Source organism: Magnolia sinica, chromosome 11, assembly GCF_029962835.1.
Source record: "Magnolia sinica isolate HGM2019 chromosome 11, MsV1, whole genome shotgun sequence".
Classification (NCBI taxonomy): Eukaryota; Viridiplantae; Streptophyta; class Magnoliopsida; order Magnoliales; family Magnoliaceae; genus Magnolia; species Magnolia sinica.
Window position 1 is genome coordinate 33,812,718 of NC_080583.1, and position 16,486 is coordinate 33,829,203.

Here is a 16,486-nt window from a genome sequence, read left to right on the forward strand (position 1 = left end):
TAAGGGTGGGACCCACCTCGATCATGTATTAAGTATGTGGTGAACCCCATAGTGGCGGGGGCCACCCCGATGGCTGGATCTATTTCCCTTCTTTTCCATTTATTTTCTTATTCTCATGGTGTTGTGGGACCCATAAGTGAGCCATGCTATTAAAGAGTGCGTCCCTCACACTATCATATTGTGGACCACCTTGTGTGACCCACCATGATGTTTAGTTTCTATTTGAACTAGTTGATTGTGTAAGCACACTTGGATGGGGAAAATACACTAAAAATGGATGAGATCCAAAGCTTCTTGGCCCCACCATGAGTTGGACATTCAAATGGATGGAGTGAATTTCCAAGGTGGACCCTACCTCACCCTTAAAAGACGAGAGGGAGAGGGGTAGTGGCACCATCTTCGGTGGACACAACAATGTCCAGAGACATGTCTTTGTCATTGGCACCATTTGCCTTCCAAAGCCACCATGTGGGCTTCTCTCGTTGGCCCCATCATGATGTGTGTGTGTGTGTGTGTGTGTGTGTGTGTGTGTGTATGATCCACAACATCCATCTGATTTCCCTTCTCATTTTAGGCGTTGAGTTAAAAATGAAGCTAATCTGAATTCCAAGTGGGACATACCACAAATATTAGAGGGGTTGGGTTACCCACGTCATTTCTTACTTTGCATGGTAAGTTTGGAGTGATTTTTCACTCATGGGACCCATATTAACATATTTATTAGATCCACACCATCCATCCATCTGCTGGCTCATTTTATCCATGCAGCCCAAAACTCTAGTCGATCCAACCATCAGGTGGACCACACTGCAATCGATGGTGGGAGTGGGAGCACCCCCTCACGTCTACCATGCGGATGTGGGGTGGGGGCGTCCCAACCATGGACCCCACCTTGATGTATTTTTTTAATCCAAGCCGTCCACCACCTTCTCCATGTCATTTCAAGCTATGAGACCAAAAATGAGACAAATCTGAGTTCCTAGTGGACTGCACCGAGGGAAATAATGTTCCACTATTGGAACTTTCTAAGGTCGACTATTGTGTGTAAGTGGTGGACTTACCCATCATTGGACTTCTTTAGTCCATAGAGAGCTGGCCGATATAATGGACAGAATGGATTATCCACTAGTGGACCCCATATAGCAAAAAATAAAAAAATAATAAAGGAAGAAAGAAAAATAACAAAGTGTCACTGAGCATTATTGCCTAGTGACGTGAGGGTGAAAAACTATTTGGATTGCCCCCATATGTGGACCCCACCATGATGAATTTATTTAATCCACACCGTCCACCATCTTTTCCATATAATTTTAGGCCATGTGCCAAAATTCAAGGCAAATCTGAGTATCAAGTGGGCCGTACTGAGGGTATAATGCCCATCTATTGAAACACTCTAGGGCTCGCTTTGGAGTCAATGATCATCCAAATAGCCTGAACTAGAGTCTATTGTATTCCACTCGAGCTGGCCAAGACGGTGAACAGATTAGATTATCCACTTGGGGCCCCACCTTAATAGTGTACACAAAACATACAACGAATATAATAATAATATAAAAAAAAATATGAATGCCATGCACGTGGGCAGTAACCCATTCTTGGCTAATTTTGGGTCTCACAAGTGGGACCCTGTTCTGATGTTTATATTAAATCCACACCGTCCACTAACTTTTCAAGATCATTTCAGGCCATGGGCTAAAAGATGAGACAGATTCGGGACTCAAGTGGGCTATAATGAGGGAAACGAACCATTGTTGTTGAAATCTTTCAAGGCCCACTGTGGAGTCTTTGTTTGTCCAAATCAAACCATATTATAGCCCATTAGACCCGCTCGAGATGTACTATGCGGTGAACAGAGTAGAAGATCCATGTGAAGAGAAACAAACCAAGAAGGAAGGTGTCACTGGGCATTATTACCCAGTGATGTGAGGGAGGAAGCCTCCTTCGGCTGCCCCACACATGGGACCCTACATTATGTATGTATCATATCCACTCTGTTCATCCATCTTATCAGATCGTATTATGCCATGGGCCCAAAACTCAAGCTGATCCAGATCTCAGGTGGGCTGCACTATAGGGTAATGTGGGGGTAAAAACCTCTTGGATTTGGGATTTCTTGGTTTTGAGATCCGTTGGACTTGGGAATCCCTAGAATTGAGATCCTTTAGGTCTTTGGTTACGTTTGGCATCTTGGGTTCAAATCCTTAAATTAGTTGGAGTGTGAATGTTAAAACTATGTTTTTATATAATCCATTTAAGCATATACTTTGCCTAAACTGATGAAATTCCAAGACTTAGATGGGTCATTAGCATATGATCACATCCTAATGACTAACCAATGACCTATAACCATCGATTTACATTGGTAATGATCAGACGGTGCAAATCATTCTATTAAAGTAACTATAGTGATGTCATTGATAATTTAATTATTTTGGGACATCATTAGTAGGCTATGTGCCCAAATGGATTGGTAGCCTAGTGACACATGTGTTGTACATGTGGGTATTCATCTGGGTCACTCCCAGTGGACCCCGCCTTATTTTATATATTTATATATTAATTTATGCCTTGCAGGCTACATGAGGAGCGGATGTTAGTCTAACACGAGCCATACCACCTATACTTCTATATTTCTAGTGGGGCATATCGTTCAGTTCCCACTCTTTGTATATGATGTGTCGATTAAGGCCGATTATTGTCTGATATGTCTGATAACATGCTAGTGTACTTGGCCTGGTAGGACACACTAAGAATATGCTTAGTATAATGACATCATGCCCAGACATATGCTCATGCGCATCATTTGTATGCATGTTGTGGGTGGTGATTGATCATAACTATGTCATTGGGCTGAGATACTTAGGGGACTCCATATGAGTTAGGGTTACCCCACATGATCGTGCAGTACATGCAGGTTTGATGCATGAATTAAATGGTATGACTCATGCATTTTGCATCTTGTATGTCACGATCACTTTACGCCCTATCGACATCAAGGTTATGGCCTCCACAGGCATATCGTGGATGGCCAGATTGGATACTGAAAATATCTCTTCTAGCATTAGGGCACTATGGATGTCCATGGGTGAAAGTCCCTAAACCCTTGTGGTACCAGTAGGATGCTTCAACGTCGAAACCGAATGGATAACATGAGCGCCCGAGTGCCGAATACCAGTAGGCCACATCTCCCACTATGCTGATGTCAGTTGAAAAGGAATGTGACCTTATCTGCTTGAGGGTAGGGGGCTATAAGCTAAGTTGAGTTTGACCAGATCATAAATGGGTCCACTATTGACGAGCCGGGTGGGTATTAGCATACCACTGGCAAGATGGATAGTGAGGTTTCTTCCAATCACTTGGTCATGCGCGCGATGGGGCAGCAGCCAGTGTTGAAGTGTATTAGACCCCGGTGATGTTTCTAATGACGAACTGTACTGATACATAAACTAGTTAAGGATTGGCATGCTTGCATTACATATCTAGCATATGACATTCGGCCATATAGGCCTTGCATTGCATAGCCTTGGTATAGCTAACATCATTTATGGATTTGCCAGTTTAGCCTTCCATCATTTTTTCTTACTCTGACATTTGTATGCATGGCACATGCATTGCATACACATGCGCACACTCTCTAAACTTTGTAGTAAGGTTACGCACGTTTGTTACGTACAGGTTATGCTACACCGCAGCAACTTTGAGGAAGGAGCATATGCCCGATCTTTTAAAATTTTATTATATGATGTATTTCCCTTTCAGCACTGTACTCAAATATTATATTAGTGGATATGTGGAGATGATGTTTTAGTGACTTGGGTACACTTGTGATTATGTTCCTTTACAAAAAAAATCACCCTGAAAATCCTCCTTCTAGGATCCCAAGATTGGAACCTGGCGGATGGGAGCTGGGAGCCGATAATGGGTTACTATGAGGTTGTCAGCACTAGATTCGGCAGCCGGGAATTTTATGAGCCCGGTTCCCAAGTTCGGGGCATGATAGTTGTTGGTATCAGAGTATAACTTAGGAATATCTGGGGATAACATCACATATCTGCTAATAGTATTAGAATAACTACCCTTTACTATATGACTGTTGTGAACTTAGAATGATTAGGTCCCCGAGTTTGAATACTTAGAAACTCACCTTAAGATCCATTTTTAAATTTAATTTAAAATAAGATTCATTGATGTGAACTTAGAAACCTTTTGATATAGTTCCCTAACATAATTCGATAGTAATCAAGGCTAAAGGTCCTGTGTTCCTTCCTATAGGAGATGGCACCCAAGAGGCCAAGGAGAGGGGCTGACACATCCTAGACAGGTGCAGCCCCAACAGTATCAGTGAGTACAGACCAGCTTCAGCAGATGTTGCATGCAATGACTTGTATGTTACAAAGGCAGGGTAGGTGATCCACTGATATGCTAATCTAGACTGAGCAGGAGCGCGCGAGCTCCCTTTTGTGTGACTTTAGACAACTCGATCCCCCATGTTTCCAAGGCAAGCCTGACTTGACAGTAGCGGAGCAGTGGAGATCGGAGGTAGAGAAGATATTCAACACGATGAGATGTATGACATAGCAGTGGGTCCCTTTGGTAGTATTCCTTTTACAGGGTGAGGCCAAGCATTGGTGGGAGTCAGTTGTCCGATCAGCCAGAGCTAATTTTCAGTGGACCTGGGAGGACTTTGTAGACCGGTTCGACCGAAAGTTCTTCCTCGAGCATGTTTGACATCAGCGCGTGTTAGAGTTCGAGACATTGGTCTAGGGAGACATGGTTGTGTCTCAGTACAAGACTCGATTCATTGAGCTATCTAGATTCGTGCCATATCTTGTGGATGAGGAGGGGCGGAAGGCTCGTCATTTTGAGGGCGGCTTGTGCCTTAGCCTTCGGATTCATGTTACTGGACACAAGCTCCCATCATTTGAGGAGGTTGTAGAGTGGGCCTAGATCTATGAGGTGGAGTGGACCTATGCGTAGCGGATCTACAATTAGAGAGGAGATCGAAAGAGGAAGGCCCCCTCAGGTAGCTCCTAGCAGCAACAGATTCGACCACCGCAAAGGCGCATGACCCGTCCATCTTTCGAGTATCAACAGTACCCCCAGCACCACCACAAAGATAGTTCTCAGGTGTTTGCTACGAATGTGATGGGACGGGGCATCATAGGCATGAGTGCCCCCTCCCACAACAGCAACCGAGAGTGCCTCAGCAGCCTCTATAGCAGTAGCAGCGACAACAGTCGCCGAGTCCCCAGCAGCAGCAGTAACAACTGCATCAGCCATCGAGACCTCCCTCACAATAGCAGAGGTAACAATATAAGCCACCACAACAACAACAGCGATGACCACAGAGGGGACATGCACCTCCCCAGTAGGCCCGGGGCAGATTTTATGCAGCTTAGCAGGACCCTCAGGCATAAGGAGGAGTGTCGAGGGTACAATCCTTATTTCCTCATGCATAACATTCATTTGTATCCAAGGAATTTTTTTTGATTGACTAGTTTACCGCTAGAGTCTACGCGTGATGGTTTGTCAGTGTCGACGCCCTTAGGGAAGACTGCAGTATTAGGTTGGTTTTACTCGTCTTGTCCCGTTCTAGTAGGGGAGACCTTTTTGTTGGCTGACCTGTTTACCTTGATGATGTCTGAATTCGATGTTATCCTGGGCATGGATTGGCTTGCCAAGTATCATGCCATATTGGACTGCTCCAAGAGGACAATCATGTTTTGTATACCCAGTGTAACGCATTTTCAGTTTCTATCTGATCCCAGAGGTGAGCAGCTCTCTTGCCTTATGTCATGTGTTGTAGAGGAGCCAATTGTCTTGAGCATCGACCAGCTGCCGGTCGTTTGCAATTTTTTGGATATGTTTCAGGAGATTCTGAGGTAGCCACCTCATTGGCATCCTGAGTTCTAAATTAATCTCATGCCCGGTATCATACTTATTTTAAAGGCCTCATATCGTATGACACTATTAGAGTTACGGGAGCTATAGAAGCATTTGGATGAGTTACGCGAGTTGGGCTTTATCCGTCCGAGCAGTTCACCATTGGGAACGCAGGTGCTCTTCTTGAAGAAGAAGGATGGCTTGTTGGGGCTTTACGTGGATTACCGCGAGCTCAATAAGATCACGATTAAGAATAAGTATCCACTTTCGAGGATTAATGATTTATTCGACCAGTTACAAGAGGCACAATTCTTTTTGAAGATAGACCTGCGGTCCAGTTATCACCAAGTTCGTGTCCGGGAGGAGGATATCCTGAAGACAGCATTTAAGACATGCTATGGTCATTTCGAGTTTCAGGTCATGTCCTTCGGACTGACTAATGCGCTCGCAGTATTTATGCAATTGATGAACGAGGTCTTTCATCCATATCTTAATCAGTTTTTTGTGGGATTCATCGATGACATCACGATATATTCGTAGATGCTAGAGGAGCATGAGCAGCATTGGACATCACTCTGTAGACCCTCCATGCACACCAACTTTAAGCGAAGCTAAAGAAGTGCGAGTTCTAACATGAGGAGGTGAAGTTCCTCGATCACGTGGTGATGAGGCAGGGCATAGTAGTAGACCCCTCGAAGATTGATGTCGTGCGTAAGTGGGGCTAGCCTACGAATGCGTCTGAGATCTGTAGTTTCCTTGGGTTAGTGGGCTACTATTGAAATTTCATTGAGGGATTCTCCTGTATCGCAGCCCCATTGACCAGGTTTACTTGGAAGGTCACTAAGTTCATTTGGAGTGACTCATGTGAGAGAGCATTCGTAGAGCTGAAGGATCGTATCACATCTTCACCAGTCCTCTCTCTCCCTTATGGGACTAAAGGATTCGTGGTTTTTACAGATGCTTCGCATGTTGGGTTGGGTGCTGTCTTGATGCAACATAAGAAGCCGATGACATTCGCGTCTAGCCAGCTTAACGTTCATGAGCAGAACAACCCCACACATGATCTGGAGTTGGCTGTAGTTGTCTTTGCACTAAAAGTGTGGAGGCACTATCTTTATAGGGTTAGGTTCGAGTTCTTTTCTGACCATAAGAGCTTAAAGTATCTCTTGTCTCAGTTTGAGTCGAACATGAGACAGAGGCGATGGCTGGAGCTCATGAAGAACTATGATTTTGATCTTCAGTACCACCCCAGCAAGGCTAACATGGTGGCAAATGCCTTTAGTCGTCAGCCACGGGGCCTAGTGTCACATACAATGGTCCTAGAGTGGAGAATGCTTGAGGATGTTGCTGAGTATGACTTTCAGTTGAGTCTACAATATTCCATCATTTAGTTATCGAGTTTGTTGATTCAACCATCTCTTGTCACAAGGGTGATCGAGGCTCAGCAGGTAGACCAGATGTTAAAGGATTACCATGCAGAGATACATCTAAGGGTCAGTCGGATTGACGGATTGGGTCCAATGGTGGACTTCATTTCAGGGACCAGTTGTGTGTTTCGAATATTTTAGAGTTACATAGTGTAATGACCTGAAAAATTTCGTGCTAAGACCTGAGTACTACCTCAAATTTCTTATAAGTCATTTGTGGGTTAATTAGCGCTAACCTCGATTGCTTGTGAAATTAGCATTAATCACTTTAAATTTGATCTACAAGACTCAAAAATTGTAGAATCATTAACGCTGTATTACCCTAAAATCTGGGATTCAATGCTAAATCCAGTTGCTCTCGGGAATATTTGAAATCTTTGGATCGGACCTGGACTGCGTGTCGAAAGTCCGATAGCGATGATCTTAGGTAGTTATGGTCACCTTGATGGGCTTGACTATCACCTCAGAAATCAAGTCCAGATGATGTCCTGGGTTAATTTATTTGAGTCCGGAGTAAAGAGTGTGAGAACGGTGAGAAATTAAATATGATTTTATGAAATCTAAGTCGTGTCGCTTGCGCGACGATTTTAAGTAATCTGACGGTTGGATTCTGACCCAATTTCACCCTCGGATCAGGGGAGATGGCCCGGGCATGTCATAGTGCTTGTGGACCTGATCGAGTTTCGGTGACCGTTGAAATGAGATTGGTCCGCCACGGCTGATCTGTAAATTCGATCGGTACGAAAACTCAGTTTGACCTAGATCCATGGTCAGTGAGCTTAAGTCTGACCGCACGTGGAAAAAAGACCATCGGTAGCGCTCCGTTGGATCGAGAGAAGCCTGTTTTGGTTATAACCTAAGTATACCTTGGCCCTGGGCTATTTTCATCACTATTAGGCCTATATAAAGTCCTTAAAACCCTCACTCTCTATTCCACACGAATTTCCTAAACCCTAGCTAAGAGAGGGAGAGAGAGGAAAAGAGAGAGAAAGTAAGAGAGAAGTTGGTGAATCATTTGAGATTCTTTCTTGTTGCTTTGCATCCTTAAACCGTCACTTCTGAATCATTATTCCGGCAATTCTAAGTTCATCCTTAGGCAAGTTAATCAAACCCTAACCTGTTTTAGAGCTTAGAATGGTCTATGTGTTGATGTAGCTCATTTCTATTCATGCCTTAGGTTATCTAGTCGCCGTTGACGAAGACATATCATCTGAATCAGTTCGGTGCGTTCTTTCTGGTTTAAGGTGCGGACTATATTCGTATAGGTTATGGTTTTCAAGGCTTTCAATGTCAGATAATGGTTTATTATCGTTGTGGGTGTAATTTCACATGCCAAATGCTATTTTTATATTGCGTTCCTGATATATATGCATTATATTGAGATTTGTGTATTCCTTATGTATACAGAAAGTATCGTATACGTATAAAATATGAACTTGTGTTTGCCATGATTAACTATCGTGTATTTGTGCTAGTTGTATGTATGTCAACTCCTTGGCAAAAGGAATTGTCCAAATGCGTGTATCACCAACATGCATCATGTATGTTGGAATATGTAGTCTAAGTGTTTGTGGTAATGTCTGAATGATCTAATGTGTAATATATTATCCTATATTTGGGCGTTGAGAAGAGATTCTCAACTCTCCTATTGGTGTGTATGATTTCCTACATGCAATTTACATTCTTTGTTGTTTAACTTCAAGTACTACTGATGTGTAAATCCATGTTAAGTTGATATTCTTCAAATGCTCACATATTGTATGATTTGAATTGTTGTTCCATTTCCGTTCTAAATTGTTATATGAATATCTGTTATAATGGAATGTGTTTAGGACTATGGAATAGTCTAGGAAATCGGTAACAGACCTTGAGTTCGTGGCCGAAGTTGTTTTCGCCACGTAGGACGTGTTTGACAAACCCGAGTCCTATTAGGGTTGTTAGCAGTGGTTTGGCCACACAAAGTATTTAAGCACTCTATGTCGTTCAACTCAACGTGAGCTCATGCTAGTCGAGTTCGTCAAGTAACCCGATTGTCCCGATGTATGTTCACCATGTATGGACGCTATTGTTTGAATCTAGGGTACCAAACTTACTGATGAAATCCCGTTAACCATTGTACCTTGATCCACTAAGACTCATGAGCCGGACATGGTGGTATGGGACACCGTGGTCGAGCTGTTGGCCTACGCTGGGGTGACGAGCCTCCCCATAGTGACCAGTGAGCACACCAGACTTGTGAGCCGATTATGGTGGTATGAGACACTATATTCATGCTGTCGGCCTACATTGATTGGTGACGAGCCCTTTGTAGTGACCTTGAGCATACCTTGAGACTGCTTTAAGGTGACGAGCCTTAGAGTAGTGACTAAGGTATGATAGGCGTGCATTGATTGGTGACGAGCCTTTTGCAGTGACCTAGAACTATATGATCATATAAGATTGCCTAGGACTGACGACCCTAAAATGGATCACTGTTTGGGAATTGATATGAGGAAGGTACTTTAGCTTCCCAATCCTGTTGTATGAAAATGACTAATAACAACTTGGTAATCATGTTCATGCACCGCATTGCATGTACGTAGGAGTTGTTGGCACTGCGGGAGTTTGTCATGCATAACGTAAGATGAAGATGCTGAGGGAGTGCAGGCAACTGCATCATTTATACATACATCCTTGCATTAACAAGAGTACTTTAGACGTGTTTAATGGTATTGCCTTATCATTACTGCTTGATTGATTTGATATCATGTTAAATTTTACTGTATAGTTGCACTGAGTTGATCACTCACTCCCACATTCTGGGACGGTGTTTCAACACCAACCAGACTCTGTCTTAGATGCAGATGATGATGCGACCCCTGAGGCAGAGCAGGAGTTCGAGGATGATGAGGCTGCATTTTCCATTATGCAGTTCTCAGGCGAGTTCATGTGAGTTGTATCCTAATTGACGGGGATTCTGCGTTTCTTTGGAATAGATGAATTTCATTTTAATACTTGTATTTTGAAGATAAACACTTGTAATTATGACCTGGCAGAGCATACATATCACAGGGACTTGCATATGTACACATCTATTTCTTTAAGTCTTCCGCTTGCGTTTTTCACTTATCCCTGAATTATGTTTGTAGTTTGGCTTAATCTATTCCATGTTTTATGCACTCATATAGACAACATACATCCATCATTATATATGTTGAATAAGTGATGTTTTGGAACTCGGGAGCTGAGTTATGCTCGACCCCCGAATTTCAGGGCGTTATAAGTTGGTATCAGAGCATGATTTGGATTAAACCGGGGGTTATGGTCACACACCGTACACTGTAGCCACCTTAGTGTAGGAGGGTGCGAGATTAATCTAGAATCTATGTAGTTTTTCTTATTGCTTCTATCGGCGAAGTTTACTGAAAACGATCGCCGAGTTCGAGTCTGTGCACACTCCTGATCACACAGCGACCTTAAATCTCTTCTAGACTGTCCATTGACGCGTTTATATGGTGTATCATCCCATCTCAGCCCTTAAAATGTTTGTAAACCTGAATCTGTATCAGTTTCTTCTCCTAGTTACCCGATAAGCGTCGAACCGGACTAAGGGCCCAATCGGGGCACTTCCAGGGGCACCCAGGGGGGGCCCACATCATTTTCCACCTTAGGGGGCAGGAGGACCTCACCTAAATAGCGAGTCATTGCCGAACTGTCCAGAGACTGGTGATGACCTCGCCGCCCAGCGGGTCAGGCCGGGCGGGCCGGCTCAGGCAGACGCTCATGGGGTCTTGTGTGGCCCACTTATGCAGGGTTGCTCATTTTTAACCCTTCCTAAACCCTCATTCCTTCACAAACTCACCCTCCAAGCTTTTCTTTTCTTAGAATCTCTCTCAAAACTCCATAAAAATCCCTCTTCAAACCTTTCTCTCTTCCATTTTCGTGCATCTCCATCCTACCATCTCAAAACCCTATCTTCATTGCTGTTTTCACTCCTTTTTCTTTTCATTTGAGCACTCAAATCCTTCCTTTGAGTCTCAAGTGTGTGGAAGCCTCACCATTCTTCCCATTTCTCTCTTTTCTCTCATTTTCCATGGCCCTATTTGAGTTTGTTACGGCTATATTTTTCATCTCCTCCATTCTCTCTTTGATGGGGAAGAAGAGAGCGCCCGTTGATGAAGCTGGGCCTAGCCGCCCAACTCGTGCACGGAAGCCGAGAGGTGCCGCCGTGAGCACGGCCGCCACGCGAGAGTTTCAGACAAAGCGGGACCTCAATCCTCAAGCTCCCGTTGGAAGAACTTTATTGGCGGAGCTATCTCATGGAGTTTATGAAGGCCGTAGGATCCTTTTTGAAGCTCATGTAGATCCGCGGATATTTGGCGAATTTCTCTTGTTGGAGCGCCTGGAAGGGGTCGGTTGGTGTCCCTTGTTTAAGGGTGAATACCGCACTAATGTGAGTACTGTTCGAGCTTTTTATGCCCTCATTCGAGATCCCTCACTAGAGCCTTTGCAGTTCAAGATTTCATGCGAAAGAGATCGGGAGGCCACGATCAACGTCGCCTTGATATCCCGACTTCTGAACGTGCCGCACGCGGTTCCTATGTGGTCGTTTGGTCGAATGGCATCCTAACAGAAGCCTTTTAGTTAACAACATGATGGACGACTTCCGCTTGCTTCACCACATGTGCACATTCAATGTTTATCTAAGGTGGAGCAACCACAGCGAGTGTAGGCGCCTGATGGTAGATTTCCTGTATCAGGTGGGGCAAGGAGAGAAGCTTTGTGTGTCAAAGTACATCTTACGTCAGATTATCCTTATCGCTCATTCGAATAGGAAAACCGAATCGCTCCCATTTGGCCAACTCATTTGTAAGCTTGCACATGAGTTTGGCTTCAGGCTTGGGACGAAAAAGCTGGTACCTGTTCGCTACATTAATGAGACAACCCTTAATCAGATGGACATTGGGCCTCGTCGACAACAAGCCTCACTTGAAGAAAGTGAGGATGAGACTGAGAGTGATGACGAAGAGAGTTATGGCAAGGGTGGAGCAGAGATAAAAGAAGAAGCAGAGCGGGACGAGGAAGAAGAGGAGGCCCAGGACACGAGTCAGAGTTCTCCTCCTATGGCACCAGAGCAGGGAGCAGATCAAGCCACCAGAGATGCTCGTAAAGCTCGGCTTGAGGAGGGTCAGGCTGTCCTACGCCAGGATATTATGGATCTTCGAGGCCTTGTGAAGTATAAGTTCAAGAAGATGTCTCGAACTCTAAAGTCTATCCTGTGTTGTCTGAAGGATAAGGGTGCCCAGCCTCCATCTCCTGATTCTGACGAGTAGTTGCAGTTGTAGTCGTCCTTTGCTCTGTTTGTTGTTTATTTTTATGTGTAGCTGTTGTTGGCATAGTAGTTGGAAGTTGTTTGTTGTTTGAAGCTTTAGATGTTTTAGCTCACATGCTTTCTTTGTCGCGACTCATGTAATGCTGCACTTCTTGTATTGCGACAATTTTGTTAAATGAAATGCATGTTGTTTATCTTTGAAGTTGTGATGAAAATATTGTGTGGGTGGATTATGTGGATGTTAAATCTTACAGGTTGCATCCTCTGTTGAATGTAGGGTATGCCTCCTAAGGGATCGAAGACTTCAGCCCGTCTCTCTTTGGGCGAGTCGCTTGCCGGAGTTTCTCCCCTAGGCGATAGCCAGACGGATCTACAGTCTGGCTCGTCTCAGTTTGGTTCTGGGCCAGACTCTCAGCCAGCTACTGGCCCCGCTGCTGGGCCGACTCCTGTGATTCCACCTATGGCTCCTCCAGTCACGCCTTCGGTTCCTGAGCCGAACCGTGCATCTGCGTCAATGCCATATGCATCTTCGTCTACTCCGCCTCTTAATAGGTTTGAGCAGATGATGCTGTCGATGCAGCAGCAGCAGATTCAGCAGCAGCAGTTTCTGTCTTCTATGGCTGACATCTTTGCTCAGTCGATGGGAGCGACTCCACCTGCTTCACCTATGCACCCATCTGGGACCGCTAGTGCTAGCGGCACATTTGAGCGATTCCAGTGCTTATGACCTCCCACATTTGTGGGTTCTCATAGACCCAAGGAGGCCGAGTACTGGATTGACCGCATCTCTAAGATGCTGAGGCCGCTTCACTGTTTTGAGGCTGAGCAGGTAGAGCTTGCCTCCTTCATGTTTGAGAAGGAGGCCAGTTTATGGTGGGACAGTGTTCTCCGCACTGTCGCGGAGGGGTTTGAATGGACGTGGCAGGTGTTTGAGGCACGCTTCCATGAAAAGTATTTCCTGGTCACTTACCGACACGAGAAGGAGAGTGAGTTCCTTCGCCTCCGTCAGGAAGGGATGTCGGTGACTGAGTATGAGAACCAGTTTACTGAGCTAGGTCGGTATGCTCCTTTACTTCTGGGTGATTAGTCGATGCGGATGCGACGTTTTTTTAAGGGGTTGAGGCCTGAGATCAGATCGAAGATGTGATGTGCTAGCATATCTTCTTATGCTGAGTTGGTGAGCATGTCCCTACGAGCTGAGCAAGACGGGGACAGATCATCCCGTATGCGAGCATCTATGGTTCTCAGACCGCGGCCTGACTTTCCAAGTGCACCATTTCTCAGCAAGAGGCCGCGGACAGATTCTCCTCCGAGGCTTGCAGCGCCGCCCGCTCAGCAGGTGCGATTTAGCTTTCGCTGTTCGTACTGTGGGAAGATGGGGCATTTGGATCGCAATTTCTTTTCGGGAATGCGGGACAGTGGATTTACTCCACCGCAGAGGATCAGTCGTCCGATGCCTCAGGTTATATCACCCCCACCCCTTCGGTCAGCGCCAGCTCACCCATCCTTCAGACCTTCTGTACCTTGTTTCAGGCCACCTTAGCGGCCCATGGTTCCTCCGTCGAATCGTCCACAACAGGCTCGAGTTCACGTGCTTTCAGCTGAAGCGCCTATGGCTGACTTGGTACCGAGATCCTTTGAGGTTACAACTCACATCCAAGGTATTCCCATTTCTTTGTTGGTGGATACAGGGTCCACTACCTCTCTTATATCGTATGCGGCAGTTAAGCGCCTGAGTTTGGGCATTGTTTATATGAAGGGAGTGACGCTCACTACCGCTATAGGGATCTCCTCTAATATGACCAAGCTTTGTATGGGTTGTTTGATTGATCTTGGGAGTAGATCGATTCTGGTTAACCTTTTTGTCGCACCTCTATACCATTACGATGTTATTTTGGATATGGATTGGCTCACGAAGATACGAGCAGAGATTGATTGTGAGGCTAGGTTGGTGACAATCCATGGACCTGAGGGCGAGACAGTTACTTTCCCAGTTCAGGTCAGTTACCCTTTTCGTCTTGGTTATTATACTTCTCTGTTGGAGAGTATTGCTGGTTTGGTGTTTGAAAGCACGCCTGTAGTTCGGGATTTTGAAGATGTGTTCGAGCCGATTCCTAGATTACCCCCTCAGCGAGAGATTGATTTTATTATCGATCTCATGCCTGGTGCGGCACCCATTTCTTTGCCCACCTATCATATGCCTCTGAGTGAAATGGAGGAATTGAGGAAGTAGATAGATGGTTTGTTGAATTTGGGTTTTATTCGACCTAGTGTGTCTCCTTGGGGAGCACCTGTTCTGTTTGTGAAGAAGAAGGATGGTTCCTTGCGATTATGTATAGATTATCGCAGGTTGAATCAGGTGACTGTGAAGAATAAGTATCCTTTGCCCTGGATCGATGATCTATTTGATCAGTTGAAGGGGGCACGGTACTTTTCGAAGGTTGATCTACAGTCAGGGTATCATTAGTTGCGTGTCAAGAATGAGGACGTGCAGAAGACTGCTTTCAGGACTAGTTTCGGCCATTATGAGTTTCTTGTGATGTCGTTCGGTCTTACAAATGCACCGACCGTGTTCATGGATCTGATGAACAGGGTGTTTCGGCCATTCTTGTTCCGATTCGTCATTGTCTTTATCGATGACATTTTGATATACTCTGCGAGTCGGGAAGAGCACGAGGAGCACTTAAGAGCGGTTTTAGATACTCTCAGGAAGAATCAGCTATTTGCGCAGTTCAAGAAATGTAATTTCTGGAAGGAGGAGGTCAAGTTCCTAGGACATGTGGTGTCCAAGGAAGGGATAGCTGTAGATCTCGCTAAGGTAGCTGCAGTCCAGGACTGGAAGCAGCCTGGTTCAGTTACTGAGGTGAGAAGCTTTTTGGGTCTAGCAGGCTATTATCAATATTTCATACGCGACTTCTCGAAGATAGCCAGACCGTTGTCTCAGTTGACACGGAAAGACTTGAAGTTTTCTTGGAATGAGAAGGCGAAAATAGCTTTTCAGGAGTTGAAGGACAAGTTGACGTCCGCCCCTGTGCTAGTATTGCCAGAGCAAGGGGTTAAGTATATGATATATACTGACGCCTCTCACGTTGGTCTGGGTTGTGTCCTTATGCAGAAAGACAGGGTGAGTGCATATGCCTCGAGACAGTTGAGGAAACATGAAGAGAATTACCCTACACACGACCTGGAATTGGCAGCTGTCATTTTCGCATTAAAGCTCTGGAGACATTACCTCTATGGAGAGGAATTCAAGCTCTTTTGCGACCACAAGAGCCTTAAGTATATTTTCACGCAGCGTGACTTGAATATGAGGCAACGCCGATGGATGGAAACATTGAAAGACTTTAAGTTCGATGTCTTTTACCATCCGGGCAAGGCAAACCTTGTGGTAAACGCGTTAAGTCGCAAGAAGGCTATAGAGTTTGCGGCTCCGCTAATGATAGCAGAATGGGACATGTTGGAGCTTGTGCGAGACTTTGAGTAAAAACTTACGGTGGAAGAGTCATATGAGGTTATCACACACATTCGAGTACAGCCCCTCATTGACGAGAGGATCATTGCAGCTCAGGCAGATGATGAGCTATTGGTGAAGATGAGAGAGGGGGTTGGTACAGATGAGGACTCCGAGTGGAGTGTTGGTTCAGATGGGGGCCTACAATTTCGTGGCCGGTTATGTGTCCCAGACATTCCTGACTTGAGACAGGAGGTTCTCGAGTCAGCCCATAATTCTAAGCTCGCGATGCATCCAGGTAGCACGAAGATGTATCAAGATATGAAAAGATCTTATTGGTGGGACAACATGAAGGTTCACATTGCTGAGTTTGTATCTCGTTGTCTCACGTGCCAGCAGGTCAAGGTAGAGCAT